The sequence below is a fragment of the Sorex araneus genome, chromosome 4 (assembly GCF_027595985.1).
Source record: "Sorex araneus isolate mSorAra2 chromosome 4, mSorAra2.pri, whole genome shotgun sequence".
Classification (NCBI taxonomy): domain Eukaryota; kingdom Metazoa; phylum Chordata; class Mammalia; order Eulipotyphla; family Soricidae; genus Sorex; species Sorex araneus.
The window spans coordinates 151,587,171-151,603,835 of NC_073305.1; the positions used below are offsets into that span (position 1 = coordinate 151,587,171).

Sequence of the window (16,665 nt, forward strand, 5' to 3'; positions counted from 1 at the left end):
TCTCCCTAATGAGGTTGCAGTAGATACATGGAACTCTGAACTCTGGGAATAAGGACAGGACAACAAAAAAATGTGTTTACTTTATCTACAAATACATTCAGCACACTATGAATTGTCTACATCCTGGGACTAAGAAAGGGATTTTTTGGCTCACATTAATTCTTTTACTACCTAGAAGTCATCATGCATGGATAATTTCATGAGATGTTCTTTCCCTGACTGGAAGATAGGTGCAATCATTAGCACCACTTCAAAACAAGAAGGCTAGACATTAGATGGGGCAGAATATTTGTCTGAGTTTGCTACTCTACCAGTTAAACAGGGTCCTTAACCATCTGCCCACGCCACCTCATTGGCTGTTACATCGGGGAAAAATAAAAGATCCATAGAACCCTCAATTAAGACAGAATATTTTCATCATGATGCCTGAAATTCCATCCCATTTTTAAGATGAAAAAAGCCCTTAAAATGATTTGGCTTAAAATAACTTAGTAACAGAGGGTTTACATGTTTAATCTTTAACTCTGAAAAGTGAGCAGAGGGGAACCAAGTTAATAGCATTCATTTTCCATGATAAAACAACTGGATTTGGTTCTGGTCGATTAAAATGGTCTGCCCAAGACTCTCAACAGGATGGTGATTAATGTTAAAAAATGAACCTTACTGAGACCTACTGGCTGCTGTTTAAAGAACTCACAAGGATCAATCCTTACTGAGGTTTGGACCAGAGAGACACAATGACATGGGTAACCAGCAGACTGTTTAAAAAAAAAAAAGTAAATCAAGGAGAGGGGCAGAGACAGACTGATTTCTCTAGTATGTGGACTATAAAGAAACATAATAGTAGAAAAATGATTAAAGGCAACAGAAGCTGAAAGCTGTTCTTCAGTAGAAAATTTACCAGGAGCAGGGGGCGGGGAGGGGGAAGGAGTGGGTTTGGGTAAACACGGAGACAATGATGGAGGAAAGCAAACACTGGTAGAGGGTGTGTTGTTGGGATGTTTTATGCGTGAACCCCTACCATGAACTGTGTTGTTAACCAGAGTGCCTAAAATGAAATTTTTTTAAATTTCAATGCAAATTAAAAGGTGTGTGCTGTTGAATAAAGGTCAGTTACTGAAGAGAGTTATCAGAACCACTTTGTCCCCAAGGCTCACCAAACAACCAGAGGGCAAGCAGTGTCACTCAGATGATAATCACATCAAAAACTTCCCAGGAACCAGGGAGCTGGGGAGAGCAGGAAGCCTGGAGTCCAGCACCATCATCATCTCTGAGTAGGACGCAGAAGGATGATCATCTAAACAGCTTTCAACACAGTGAGCAAGGCCAGACTCCTGGGACCACAGGGGCTTCTGGGCTGCCAAGAGACAAAGCACTGTTGTCATTTAAATGAAGCCTGGATGAAAGGATTGTGCAGCTGTAATTATATTGTTTGTTATTTTTTTTGGGAGGGGGTGTTACTCAGGTCTTGATTAAGTGGGCACAGTGTTACTCAGTCTTCCCCCAGGCACCTTGGGGACTGTACATCCAGCGGGACTTTTCCCCTCCCATCAAGTGTGAGAAAATATTTGGATGAGCTTCCCCAGAGAGATCTTGGCAGCCACACTGTGGTCTGTGCCTCCCACATAAGGTCCGCTCTTGCATTGCAGTGACCTTCACCTTTTATTTCCACCTCTGCATGTGTCCTCAGGAACTGCGCAATAGAGGCCACTGCTCTCCGGCCTTCTTCCATTCCGTAGTACACGAGCTCTGAGTCACAATCAGGGTAGGATAGTCTTCAAAGAAGCCTGGCCAAGGTTAAGGAGGTGTCAGACTCCTGGGTAATTCAGGGCATTGCAAATAGTGCATAAAGCAAGAATTCTAATTGGGTAATCTGACTTGGAAGCTAACTTAGCATCGTTATTTCCCTTAAGAACACAGATTATACAAAAGGTTTATTTTGCAGAGTTTCAGAAGGCAATGCTCATATTGGGAAATATCTAATCAAAGTGACATATCAATTATCACAGGGACAGTTATAAAACTATAAAAAATGTTCAATGAAAAGCATGTACATTGCAAGTTGAAAATGGAACAGGATAGTTGGTTTCTGATCTCTGTTTAAAACCTGAAAGCTACCTAGATAACTGAAATCAGATTTTTAGGTTCTTAGTTTGCTTGGCAAGGCCAAAATTCAGAAAACGATATTTCCATATTCAACAATCTCAGAGAAATTGGGGCTTTGAGCATTTTTCGTTTTATTTTGTTTTGTTTTTTGGGGTTTAGGGGTTTTTTGGTTTTGTTTTGGTTATTTTGTGGGGGTTTTTTTGACAAGACAGTTCTTCTGTAATGGCTTCAGACTCCATGTGGTTGTGATATTTCTAGAATGAAGGACTAAGTCGATCCTGATGATACTTTGAAAGATGCCACCAAGTCTAACTGCTTCACAGCCAACACTTCAACTGCAAAATCATTCCCTCTGTTTTAAAAGAGTGATTATTTAATTAGCAATGGGGTGGGGAGAAATCCTTCCCTAGAATTGCATACAGGCATCTTTACGATTGCAACTGAAAGAGAATGGGATCAGGGAAAACCTCCTGATTCATTCAGACACAAATCATACAAAGGAAGGAGTTACCCATTTTCTCTTGAACTGTAGCAGGAAATTTCCCATGCCATAATTGTATTTGTTATAGTGCAATGATCAAAGTCAATAAATTCCTCCATCTACCCCAATTCAGGGAAACCATATGGTCCTTACCAGAAGAATCTAGTGTAAGACTGGTTTCTCATACACATGATTAAATGCCATGGGGGAGGGGAAGGCAAGGAGGCACATTGGACAGAGTCAACACATTGCAATTTTTGTATCTTCTAGTTTCTTTGAAACAACCCCTGAGCACAGCTAGGCCCCCAAACAAACTAGTGAAGGATGAAATTTGTTATTACCAGAGTTAAAGGGAGGTGAAATTGGTGGAGATAAAAAATATATAAGCTTCCAGTTATAAGATAAGCAAAGATTAGAAATATACTGTATATGATGATTATAATTAACACTGTTCAATGGTCTACATGGTATAGTTTCTAAGAGAGAAGAGATTTTATCACAAGGCAAAGATCATCATTTTAAACTTTTTGAATCTATATTAGATAGACTGGAGCGATAGCACAGCAGGTAGGCGTTTGCCTTGCACGCGGCCGACCAGGGTTCAATTCCTCAGTCCCTCTTGGAGAGCCCGGCAAGCTACCGAGAGTATCCCACCCTCACGGCAGAGCCTGGTTAGCTACCCATGGCGTATTCAATATGCCAAAAACAGTAACAACAAGTCTCACAATAGAGATGTTACTGGTCCCTGCTCGAGCAAATCAATGAGCAACAGGATGCCAGTGACAGTGACAGTGAAAATTCTAGATAAAGCAAAACCAGTGATAGATAAAAGATTGGTGTTCTTGTCACTGGATTTAGCAGATCTAGGCTTAGGGTTATACTATTAGTGCCAAAAAAAGAAAAGCACACTAAGTGCTAGAACTATTCTGCATTTTGCACAGGATGGTGATTCAATATCTCTATACATTTATAATAACTTATCAGATTGTTTACCTAAAATTAGTGAACTTCACCATGAATACATTATACTTCAATAAATGCTGATTAGGAAAAAGAGAAAACAACTGCAGATAATGAATTATAAGTTAGTATTAAAAATCTAAGGTTTTTTGTTTTATTTATTTATTTATTTATTTATTTATTTATTTGTGGTTTTGGGGTGATACCCAGCGGTGCTAAGGGATCACTCCTGGTAGTGCTTGGGGAACATTGGGGTGCCAGGTGCAAAAACCTCACCTCCTATAGTATTTATGACCCCTAAAATTAAAATTTTGATTAATGTAGTAAAACTGTTTTTTGTAAAACTGTAGTTTACTCACTTCTGCTGATGCTTCCCCTTGTTTCCCCATTAGTTTTGGGAATTATTAAAATTTTAATCTTCACCAATCTTGAAGAGAAGGAAATACTACCTTTGTCCTTCTTTTCTTTTTTATTTGAATGGTAACAGTTTTTGTGCAAGCAATCCTTGAGAACAGGATTTCCTATGATATTTGTTGACCTCAGAATGGATATATGTGCTTTTCTAACTTTCTAACTCTCTGACATATCTGAATTCTATCTGAGAAAGACCTAAATGTATTCACAATTGTTTAGAAAAATCACTTACTCTATTATTCTTTGAAGAATGCTTTCCTAAATTGAGCTTCCATATGACCCCATAATACCACTTCTGGGAATATATCCTGAGGATGTAAAGAAGCACAGTAGAAATGACATATGTACCTATATATTCATTGCAGCACTGTTCACAATAGCCAAAATCTGGAAACAGCCCAAGTCCCCGAGAACAGACGATTGGTTAAAGAAACTTTGGCACATCTACACAGTGGAATACTATGCAGTTGTTAGGAAAGATGAAGTCACCTAATTTGCCTGTAAGTGAATAGACATGGAGAGTATCATGTTAAGTGAAATGAGTCAGAAGAGAGGAACAGATATAGAAGGACTGCACTCATTTGTGGAGTATGAAATAACATAACACAAGACCGACACCCAAAGACAATAGATAGAAGGGTCAGGAAAATTGTCCCATAGCTGGAAGCCTGCCTCTTGAGTGGGTGGGGAGAGGACAGCTGGAATAGAGAAAGGATCGCTAAGAAAATGATGGCTGGAGGAAACAGTCGGGATGTGAGATGTGTGCCAAAAGTAGATAAAGGACCAGACATAATTACCTCTCAGCATCTGCATTGCAGTATGGGTAATATTGTCTGCCATGGAGGCAGAAGGAGGGTGGGAGAGGGGGGTTATACTGGGGATATTGGTGGTGGGGAATGTGCACTGGTGGAGGGATGGGTGTTTGATCATTGTGTGATTGTAACTCAGACATGGAAGCTTGTGACTATATCTCATGGTGAATCAATAAAATTAAAACAAAAAAAGTTAAAAGAATGCTGTCCTATTCACGATTATATTGAAATATATTTTCTGGATAGATCTTATAGAAAAAGATCCCATGTATCACGGAGTTCATCATTTTTGTATCTTCTTTGCAATTGTTTCTGGTCTGAACTCAGGAATCACTCCTGGCAGGCTCAGGGGATCACATGTGATGCTGAGGATCTAACCCATGTTGGCCTATATTAATGTCTCTGACTCTCATCTCTTTAAAAAAAAAAATGAACTTGGTGGTGGTATTAGTTGCTACTTTCTTGGTCTTAAGAGAGTTTTTCTATTTTTAATAACTTGTCTTTATTGATATTTTAAGTAAGTTAGATGCATAATTATGCATACAGCTTTTTTCATATTTTTTCTTGAGATTTATTGAGTTTCTTCAATCTATGCATTTATATTTTTCATCAAACTGATGCAATTTTCAGTAACTATTAAGTATTTTTCTGCTATCCCCCTTTCTGGGAGTCCAGTTAGACTTATGTTAAAAGAATTAACATTGTCTTATACAATGTCTTTTATATGATTAGGGTCATATACCTCATTCCTTAATCACTTTTTTCAGTGTTTAATTTTAGATAAAATTTATTGTTGCATCTTTAAGTACACTCTTTTCTGCAGTGTCTAAATGATATTGATTTTTCTGTTGCATTTCTCATTTTATATTTTATATTTTTCAACTATAGAAGATCCATTATTATATTTTCCATTTCTTCTCATTATATTTATGTTTTCCTTTCTAAAACATATATTTATAATTTCTCTTTTACCACATTTACCTAATAAATATAGCTGGGTTATATTTGTTTTAAGTGATTCTTTTGCTTCTCCTTTTAAGGGTCATATTTTCCTGTTTCTTTCAATGGATGATAACATTTTTGCTTATACAACAGACAAAATATTTTATTTTTAACTATTGGATTTTGGTGCTTTGAATCAGTTGGATTCTATCAATGTTTGCTTTAAAGTGTGTTAGAGGTGAGCCCAGAATAGGAGTTAGTCTATAGATAGTTTGGTATTTAAGTTTGTCCTATATGCCACTTATTAGGATTTCCTGTAGTGGTTAGTAAAAACAAATTATTACAAGTCCAGGGACTGTTCTACATACTCCTTTGCAATGTTCTTTGTCTACCCTAGAGCTGTTTTGTTCACAAATGCACACTGAAAAATAAAAGCATTCAATTAAAAATGTAAGGGTACCCCTCTGTGAATCTCTAGAACTCTTTTGCACTCTCTTTTGTCTTCTTTCTAGTATTTTTCTTGCAAATAGCCTCTTTGGCCTGCCTAAACTGAAACTATCTCATTGATTTAGTTAATAATCCTGGTTCTCTTTGGACTCCCTACCCTGGGTTTGAGTCTGGAAAACCCCAATAATTAAACTACAAGAACTACAGACATTTCTTCATCATTTTCCTTCTCCTAAGCAGCCTGTTTATTATGACTGGAAAACATTCATCTTTATATTGTTTCTGACTCTTCAAGTATTAAAAGATAAATATGTGTGTGAAATTTTATATATACATATACATATACATATATATTATTTGTATATATATATATCACTTATGTAACATATATATATTCCTTGTTTCTCTATAGCACTGTAGCACTGTCATCCCATTGTTCATTAATTTGCTCAAGCAGGCACCAGTAACGTCTCCATTGTGAGACTTGTTGTTACTGTTTTTGGCATATCGAATATGCCACGGGTAGCTTGCCAGGCTCTGTCGTGCAGGCAGGATACTCTCGGTAGCTTGCTGGGCTCTCCGAGAGAGACAGAGTAATCGAACCAGGGTCGGCTGCTCTATATTGACCTATACATTTTTATAAATTACAAATAATAGAAATACAAAGTACTAATGACAAAATAATCTAAGTATATTTTAGCTTCCTCTTTGTTTATTTTTGAGCCACACTCAGCAGAACTTAGAGCTTCCTCCCAGATGTGTGCTCAGGGATCACTCTGGATGAGTTCAGGGGACCATATGAGATGCTGGGATCAAACTAGGTCTACCACGTGCAAGGCACATGCCCTGCCCATGGTGCTATCTCTCTGGCCCCAGTGCACTTTACATTTTATGAAATTTTATAATCTTAAGCTGCAACCTGGATTTATTATAAGAATTATTTATTGATCTTTTATAATTCCATGGACTACTGAATATATGCTATTGAAAATATGATTTTATTGAATATGTGAATTAAATATACACAAACTTTTTGGAGAGAATGTTGCATCTTTTCAATTCACTTTCATCCTAGCTAAAATTCATGCTACATATAGTTAATATTTATGTTATATACGACAACTGCTGTCACTCTATTTTCACAATTTCTTAAAATTCTGTCATTTTCTGCCTGCTGACCCTCTCCATGGTCTGTGGTTCTCTGCTTTTTTTCTTGCTTCTACTTAGGTTTAGTCAATGAAAGGACCTAATGGGATGTTTTAGGGTGGGGAAAATGTGGGGTCCAATGCTCTCACTTTTTTTTCTCCCCAAGAAACATTTTTTGCAGTAACTGCATTAATCCAGCCAGAGCACCTATGTGTAGCCCCTCTTTGAAGGGCACAAAAGCAGGATGTTAGAACACTACTCTCTCTCCCCTTGGTTCTTTTGTCATAGCAATGGATGGAAATGACTTGGAATTTGTCACTGCTGGTTCCAGAATGTCTCACCGACTCTTGTTGGTTGTTCTGTTTTGTGTTAAGTCCTCTCAAGCAAGTCTTCGGGGTTTAGGGCCCCTCTCAGGAACCAGACAGTCTACCTTGTGCTCTTATAAACTTTATTTTTGTTTTTCTTACTTATATTTCTGTGTGGAGTGATAGCACAGTGGGTAGAGAGTTTGTCTTGCACACGGCCAACCCAGGTTGAATTCCGGCACAGGTTCGATTACTCCATCCCTCTCAGAGAGCCCAGCAAGCTACCAAGAGTATCCCACTTGCATGCAAGGCAGAGCCTGACAAGTTCCCCATGGCATATTCAATATGCCAAAAACAGTAAGAACAAGTCTCACAATGGAAATGTTACTGATGCCCGCTCAAGCAAATTGATGGACAACAGTGCTAAGGTGCAATGCTACATTTCTATAAACAGTCCCTTTCAAATACATTCCAGTTGAGCCTTTAGCAGATCATTTGCTTCCTACTGAGGCTACCACACCTCCATGCTAAAATACTAATGTTTCACCTTTGGAATCACAGTCAGCACTCTGGTCTCTCATCACAACTTACCCTCTTTTTACTTTCTCTACTTCCATGACTCTTAACCTATTTTTCTCTGCCCTTTGCTTCATCCCTCTTTTTTTCAATTCTTTTAAACTTTCCGTCCCTCTCTGGCTTTGCTTTCTTCCCAGTCCAGCCTAGATTCAACAGCATTCCATGCCATGCATTTTCATATCTTACCCTTTATTCTCTCCATTTCCAAGAAGTCCGGCTCCTCAGTAGAGTGGCCAAGTTTTTAGACTACTAGGAGCCCTGATCTATGCAATGAAAACTTTGTAAAATAATCTCTAAGTAGGACAATCAGTACCCGACCAGGTCATTTTTAAGGGTGAAAAAGAGAGCAGTTTATTATGAGACCAGCCCACCGGGACAGTCCCAAGGAAACTGGATGTATGACCACAACCATGGTCCAGCTCAGAAATACTAGGGTTGCATTATACAACCTTAAACTAAAAAGTAGTTCTGTTTGTTTGTATTTCTGAAGTCATGAGTTTGCAGCTTATCATGTGTTTTGTTTGGCAAATGCAGCAAAACATCTAGAGAAATAGAGACAAGAACAAGAAATAAAAGGCAGTGCACGGGGGGCTACAAGGCATGAAGAGTCTGAGGGAAGAAAAACCCACAAATAAATGTTTCCTTTCAAATGTCCAGCTTATCGGGCAGTTGCTGTTCCAGAAAGTCCCTCCCTCCTCTTCAAACTGGCAAGTAGAAGCACACCCATGGAATAATCTACCCACTGGGATAGAAACGGAAGATTCAATGAGTGCCCTGTGCCTTCTCACCACTTCTCTTCCGTGTTCAGTTTTCAGTTTCAAATCCCACAGAAGCTGATGCTCTTGCCCTGGGCTCTGCCCCCTCTCCCACAACAAAAAGACTCCTCCTCTGAATAGGCACTGTCGCCATGGGAGCTGGAGGTCATAAACTCCTGAGCTGTGGGACTTGGCACAGTTCCATGCATTATCTGCATCCTGGTGCAAATCAGTCCCTTTATCTAATTAGTAGCCTTACAAATAGCCACCTGCCCCAGAGCTTAACCATTAAAGATACAATATTGGCTGAATGGCTTGAGACAAGGCATGGGGGTAACAGAAAACTGAAAGCTGATCTCAGAGGAGCCCTGTCTCTCCTGGAGACAGACACCTGCGAGTCCTGGCCCACCCACATAGCAGGAGTTCAAAAGGAGAATAAATCCTTCTGTCTTCTCGTTTACAGTTCACCTTGGGTGTCTCCTGGACCCCTAGCCTTCCCAGGCTGAGTCTGTGGACTGTGCCTGCGGAAGCTACTTGGCCGTTACTGCTCAGGGGCCAGCCCACCTCCGCCCTCAGCCTCCTATATGAATTATCCAGTGTGCTCTCTCTCTCTCCCTCTCTCACCCTCTCTCTCTCCCTGTCTCTCTCCCTCTCTCTCCCTCTCTCTCTCCCTCTCTCTCTCCCTCTCTCTCCCTCTCTCTCTCTCCCTCTCTCTCTCCCTCTCTCTCTCTTTCTCTCTCTCCCTCTCTCTCGCCCTCTCTCTCTCCCTCTCTCTCTCTCCCTCTCTCTCTCTCCCTCTCTCTCTCTCTCTCCCTCTCTCCCTCTCTCTTGCTCTCTCTTTCTCTCTCCCCCCACCCCAACCCCGCCCTCTTTCCTGTATCTGGTCTTAACATTCAAAGCCAGCTTCTACTTCATTTGATAAAATAGATCTTTTCTCACTTACTTGAGTGTGAACTTTTTCTTGTATTAATACCATAATACTCCCAATTTACATTATCTGGGTGTCTGTCAAGTTCATCTCTTTTCTTCCAGGAAAAATTTCAAAGAATGAAAAACATAACATTTTAATTGAGAATCTATGGTTTACAATACTACGCATAGTGGTGTCTCGTAATAATCATTCCACCACCACACCCATCACCAGTGTACCCATCTCCCTCATACAAAAACCGCAACACCACTCCCTAGAATAAAAGGGAAAGTATCTTCCTCCGTTCACACAATAGATAAAATGTACACTTCTTTGTTTGTTTTGGGGCCTCACCCAGCTTGTGGTCAGGGATTATTCCTGGTGGGCCTTCAGAGATGAAATCCAGGTTGGTCTGATGCAAGGCAATCACCCTACCCACTGTTCTATTGCTCTGGCCCATAAAAATGCACATATAGGGGCCAGGGCGATAGTACAGCAGATAGGGCATTTGCCTTGCATGCAGCCGACCCAGGTTCAATACACAGCATCCCATATGGTCCCCCCAGCACCACCAGGATTACTGAGTGCAGAACCAGCAGTAACCCCTGAGCAATGCTGGGTGTGATCCAAAAGGAAAAAGGGAAAAAATGCACATATAAAAAAGCTGAAATCAATGCAATCTGTAGGTGCACAGTGCAGTAAATCTGACTTTTGTATTGTGAACTTAATTGCTAAGTTATAGGATAGGCATCTAGCAGAGTAGTCCAGCTACAGTTTTGCAGTTGATTATAGTTGTGCTACCTTTGAATGTTTCTGTTATAAAAACCATAGAGGGTTAAGAGATGTAGCACAGTGGGTAAGGTGATTTCCTTTCATGTAACTGACTCAGGTTCTAGCCCTAGCACCACCTGTGGTCCTCCAAGCCCTGTCAGGAATGATGCCTGAGCACAGAGTCAGGAGTTAGTCCTGACAATTGCTTGAAGTAGTCCAAAACCAAATAAAATTTCTTCTGTTTATGCAAAAAATCTATTTCTTATTTAATAGAAATATGTGAACACAATTCATGTTTTAAGAATTTTGCAAGAGAGCCCCCGGCAGCCACTTGCCTCCACAATCCACTTGCCTCCGTACCCCTGGGCTGACTCCATCTCAGGACAAACCTCACCTGAAAAATTACAAAACTACTGAAAAATTTGGTATGCAGGTTTTGTGACTGATATCTCCAGGCTTTCTCGGGGACAGAATGAGATATCTCCCCATACCTCCCGGTACTTATGGAAGCCTCGGCAATCACATCCACATCCCAAAGCTGCCAACCAATTGAAAAACTACTCCATCCTTACTGTCCCAATAAAAATACTGAATGCCCTGAACAAACACCATGACCTCTTAGCACCTGTACTGCAAACCATAATGAATAAAAGGGAAAGGAAACAGAGAGTAAGAAGGAAAGTGCCTCCCACAGAGGGAGGCTGGGGGCAGGGGGTGTGAGGTTGGGGGGCAGAGGTGGGGAAACAGAGACATTGGTGGTGGGAAATGTACACTGCTCAAGGGATGGGTGCTGGATCATTGTATGATTGACACCCAATTATGAACAGCTTTGTAACGGTCTATCTCATGAATATCCAATTAAAAGAATTTTTTAAAAAAGTAATGTAGAGTTCATGCCCAATTCAATCAGCTTAATCAATGGCTGAATAAATCAGAATTCCTATACTATTAAAAAAAATTTTGCAAGATCAATAATACCAGACTGTGATACATTATTATAATATGTGTAAAGAGGAAACTTATTTTAATAAAGCTGTTATGAATTTTAAGAAATAGAAGCATTCCTTAAGATATTTTATTTATTTTTTTAAATTAATTAATTTATTATTTATTATTTTTTTATTTTTTGCTTTTTGGGTCACACCCAGCGATGCTCAGGGATTACTCCTGGCTTTGCACTCAGGAACTACTCCTGGCGGTGCATGGGGGACCATATGGGATGCCGGGGATCGAACCCGGGTCGGCCGCGTGCAAGGCAAACACCCTACCCGATGTGCTATCGCTCCGGCCCCAAATTAATTTATTTTTAAATTAGTGAATCACCGTGAGGGTACAGTTACAGATTTATACATTATCATGCTCGTGTTTCCCTCATACAATGTTCAAGAACCCATCCCTTCACCAGTGCCCATTCTCCACCACCAATAAACCCAGCATCCCTCCGACCCCCAATCCAATCTCCCCCACCCCACCCTGCCTTTGTGGCAGGGTATTCCCTTTTGTTCTCTCTCTCCAAATGGGTATTGTGATTTGCAACAGGGGTGCTGAGTGGCCATTGTGTTCAGTCTCTAGTCTACTTTCAGCACGCATCACCCTTCCCCCATGTGGCCTCCAACTACAGTTTACTTGGTGTTCCCTTCTCTATCTGAGCTGCCTTTTCCCTAGAATGTGAGGCCAGCTTCCACGCCATAGAGTCAACCTCCTGGTACTTATTTCTACTATTCTTGGGCGTTAGTCTCCTAATCTGTTATTTTATAGTCCACAAATGAGTGCAATCTTTCTATGTCTGTCTCTTTCTTTCTGACTCATTTCACTCAGCATGATACTTTCCATACCGATCCACTTATATGCAAAATTCATGACTTCATTTTTTCCAACAGCTGCATAGTATTCCATTGTATAGATGTACCAAAGTTTCTTCAACCAGTCATCTGTTCTAGGGCACTCGGGTTTTTTCCAGATTCTGGCTATTGTAAACAGTGCTGCGATGAACATATAAGTGCAGATGTCATTTTGACTATACTTTTTTGCTTCTCTGGGATATATTCCCAGAAGTGGTAATCCTGGGTCAAATGGGAGCTCAATTTCTAATTTTTTGAGAAGCATCCGTATCGTTTTCCAGAAGGGCTGAACCAGTCAGCATTCCCACCAGCAGTGTAGAAGGATCCCTTTCTCCCCATATCCTCTCCAACAGTGGTTGCTTTTGTTCTTTTGGATGTGTGCCAGTCTCTGTGGTGTGAGGTGGTATCTCATAGTTGTTTTGATATGCATCTCCCTGATGATTAGTCATGTAGAGCGCTTTTTCATGTGCCTTTTTGCCATTCGCATCTCTCCCTTAGGAAAGTATCTGTTCATTTATTCATCCCATTTTCTGATGGGGTTGGATGTTTTCTTCTTGTAGTGTTCAACAAGTGTCTTATATACCCTTGATATCAACCCCTTATCTGATAGGTATTGGGTGAATATCCTTTCCCATTATGTAGATTGTCTTTGTATTCTAGTCACTATATCTTTTGCGGTGCAGAAGCCTTTTAGTTTAATGTAGTCCCATTTGTTTATCTCTGTTTCCACTTGGTTGGCAGTTACATGTCATCTTTGAAGATACCTTTATCTTCAATATCGTGGAGGGTTTTGCTGACCTTGTGTCAATGTAACTTATGGTTTGTGGTCTGATGTTGAGGTCTTTAATCCATTTTGATCTGACTTTTGTGCATGGTGTCAGGTCAAGGTCTAAGCCCATTCTTTTTCATATGGATATCCAATTGTGCCAGCACCATTTGTTAAAGAGGCTTTCCTTGATCCACTTCACATTTCTTGCTCCCTTATCAAAGATTAGATGATTATACATTTGAGGTTGTGTGTAGGGAATTCCACCCTGTTCCATTGGTCTGCGGCTCTGCCTTTGTTCCAGTACCATGCTGTTTTAATTGTTACCGCTTTGTAGTAAAGTTTGAGGTTGGGGAGGGTGATGCCTCCCATCGTCTTTTTCCCAAGAATTGTTTTAGCTATCTGTGGGCGTTTGTTGTTCGATATGAATTTTAGGATTACTTTATCCATTTCTTTGAAGAATGTCATGCGTATCCTTATAGGGATCGCATTGAATCTGTATAATGCTTTGGGGAGTATTGCCATTTTGACAATGTTGATTCTCCCTATCCATGAGCAGGATATATGTTTTTATTTCCTCATGTCCTCTTTTATTTCATGGAGTAGCGTTTTATAGTTTTCTTTGTAGAGGTCTTTTACTTCCTTGGTTAAGCTGATTCAGAGGTACTTGATTTTCTGGGGCACGATTGTGAATGGGATTGCTTTTTCCTTGTCCCTTTCCTCAGTCTCATTGTTCGTATATACAAAGGTCATGGATTTTTGGGTATTGATTTTATAGCCTGCAACATTACTGTGTAAGTCTATTGTTTCTAAGAGTTTCTTAGTAGAGGCTTTAGGCTTCTCTAGATATAGTATCATATCGTCTGCGAATAGTGAGAGCTTGATTTCTTCCTTTCCTATCTGTATGCCCTTAATTTCATTTTCTTGTCTAACAGCTATCTCAAGTACTTCCAGTACTATACTGAAGAGAAGTGGTGAGAGTGGTCATCCTTGTCTTGTGCCTGATCTTAGAGGAAAGGGCCTTAATTTTTCCCCATTGAAGATAATGCTTGCTGTAGGCTTGTGGTAGATGGCTTCGACTATCTTGAGGAAAGTTCCTCCAAAATCCATTTTGGTGAGGGTTTTCATCATGAATGAATGTTGGATTTTGTCAAATGCTTTCTCTGCATCTATTGATATGATCATTTGGTTCTTATCTTTACTTTTGTTGATATGATGGATTATGTTGATTGATTTCCGAATGTTAAACCATCCTTGTATCCCTGGGATGAATCACACTTGGTCATGGTCTATGACCTTTTTGATGAGTTGTTGGAGCCTATTTGCTAATATTTTGTTGAGGATCTTCGCATCGGTGTTCATCAGGGATATTGGTCTATAATTTTCTTTCTTAGTGGTGTCTTTGTTTGCTTTTGGTATAAGGGAGATGTGTGCTTCATAGAAACTGTTTGAGAGGGTTCCTGTTTTTTCAATTTCCTGGAAAAGCTTGAGGAGAACTGGAAGTATGTCTTCTATAAATGTTTGGAAGAATTAGCCAGTGGATCCATCCAGATCTGGGCTTTTGTTTTTGGGGAGATTTTTGATTACAGTTTCAACTTCCTTGATATTAATGGGTCTATTCAGGTATTCCAAATCTTCTTGGTTCAGTCTTGGGAGACTGTAGGAATCAAGGAATTCATCCATTTCTTTTAGGTTCTCTTGTTTCGTGGCATATAGACTTTCAAAGTAGTCTCTGATGATCTTTTGAATTTTGTTGGTTTCTGTTGTGATGTCCCCCTTTTCATTCCTGATTTGGTTTATTAGGGTTCTCTCTCTCTTTCTTTCTTTGTGAGTCTTGATGGTGGTTTATTAATCTTGTTTATTTTCTCAAAGAACCAGCTCTTGGTTTCATTGACCTTTCAGATTGTTTTCTGGGTTTCCATTTTGTTAATTTCTGCTCTAATTTTTATTATTTCTTTCCTTTGGTCAGGTTTGGGTTCTTTTTTCTGGTCCTTTTCTAAGGCCTTGAGCTGTGAAGTCAAGGTATTTATGTAGCCCCTTTCTTCCTTCCTAAGGAATGCTCTTATCTTCATTCTCATTTGTTTCCAGGTATCTCTTGATTTATTCCTTGATTTCCTCCTGACCCACTCATTGTTCAACATTGAGCTGTTTAATTCCCAGGTGTTTGTTTTGATTCTTTGTGTCTGTGTGTGATTAGCTTCTATCTTCAATGCATCGTGGTCTGAGAAGATAGTTGATAGAATTTCTAATTCTCTGATTTTATTGAGGTATGTTTTGTGGCCCAGTACATGGTCTATTTTGGAAAATGTTTCGTGTGCACTGGAAAAGAATGTGTATTCTTTCTTTTTGGGGTGTAAAGCCCTGTATATGTCTATTAGGCCTCTCTCTTCTATTTCTTCCTTCAGAGTCCATGTTTCCTTGCTGAGTTTTGTTCTTGTCAATCTATCCAGGGGTGATAGGGCAGTGTTGAAGTGTACGACTACTATTGTGCTGTTAGCGATGTCCTCCTTAAAGTCTGTTAGGAGTTGTCTTAAGTATTTAGATGGTCTCTCATTGGATGCATATACATTTAAGGATGTGATTTCTTCCTGTTGCACACATCCCTTGGTAAATAGGAAGTGATCTTTGCTGTCCCTTCTAATCTTTTTCAACCTGAAATCTATGTTGTCAGATACTAGTATTGCCACCCCAGCTTTTTTGAGGGAGTTGTTTGCCTGCAGGATTGTTTTCCACCCTTTGACTTTGAGTCTGTGTTTACTCTGATTGTTCAGGTGTATTTCTTGCAGGCAGCAGAGTGTTGGATTTAGTTTCCGCATCCATTTTGCCACTCTGTGTCTCTTAATTAGTGCATTTAGGCCATTAACATTCAGAGAGATTATTGTCATGGGGTTTTGTGTCATCTTTCTGTGGGGTTTGTTGTTCTTGTGGGGTTCTTCCTTGTCTTACAATAGCCCCTTTAGTCCTTCTTTTAATTTTGCTTTTGAGTCTATGAAGTTCCTGAGCTGTTGTTTATACGAGAAATAGTGTGTGGTTCCTTGAGTTTGAGTGAGAGTTTAGCCAGATAAAGTATTCTTGGTGATGCATTCATTTCGTTGAGTTTTTTCACTATGGCCCACCATTGTCTTCAGGCTTGGAGGGTTTCTTCTGATAGTATGTGATTTCCTTCTTTGACCTTGCTACTTGCAGAATTGTGTCTCTATCCACAGCATCCGTCATTCTGACTATAATATGCCTTGAAGTCTCTTTATTCGGGTCTCTTTTTGATGTTACTCTTCGGACTCCTTGGATCTGGATGCCTGCCTTCTCCAGCACTGGGAATTTCTTAGCAATGATGTCTTTCACTGTGTGTTTTTTTTTTTTTGCATTGAGATTACTTCCCTGTGCTTCTGGTACTCCAATGATTCTTATGTTGTTCCTCTTGAAGTCATCCCCC

The 16,665-nt window shown here is 39.8% G+C and overlaps 1 long non-coding RNA gene across 2 annotated transcripts in view; it reads right to left on the bottom strand.

Moving 5' to 3' along the window:
• Nucleotides 1–706: 706 nt before the first annotated feature.
• Nucleotides 707–16,665, bottom strand: part of LOC129404294 (uncharacterized) — a 73,045-nt gene continuing 57,086 nt past the window's right edge. For both annotated transcript variants that reach the window (XR_008629816.1, XR_008629815.1), the window contains exons 2-3: nt 1,660–1,787; nt 707–1,357 (exon numbers count right to left, since the gene is read on the bottom strand). This is a non-coding gene — a long non-coding RNA (uncharacterized LOC129404294). The remainder of the gene's footprint in view (nt 1,358–1,659; nt 1,788–16,665) is intronic.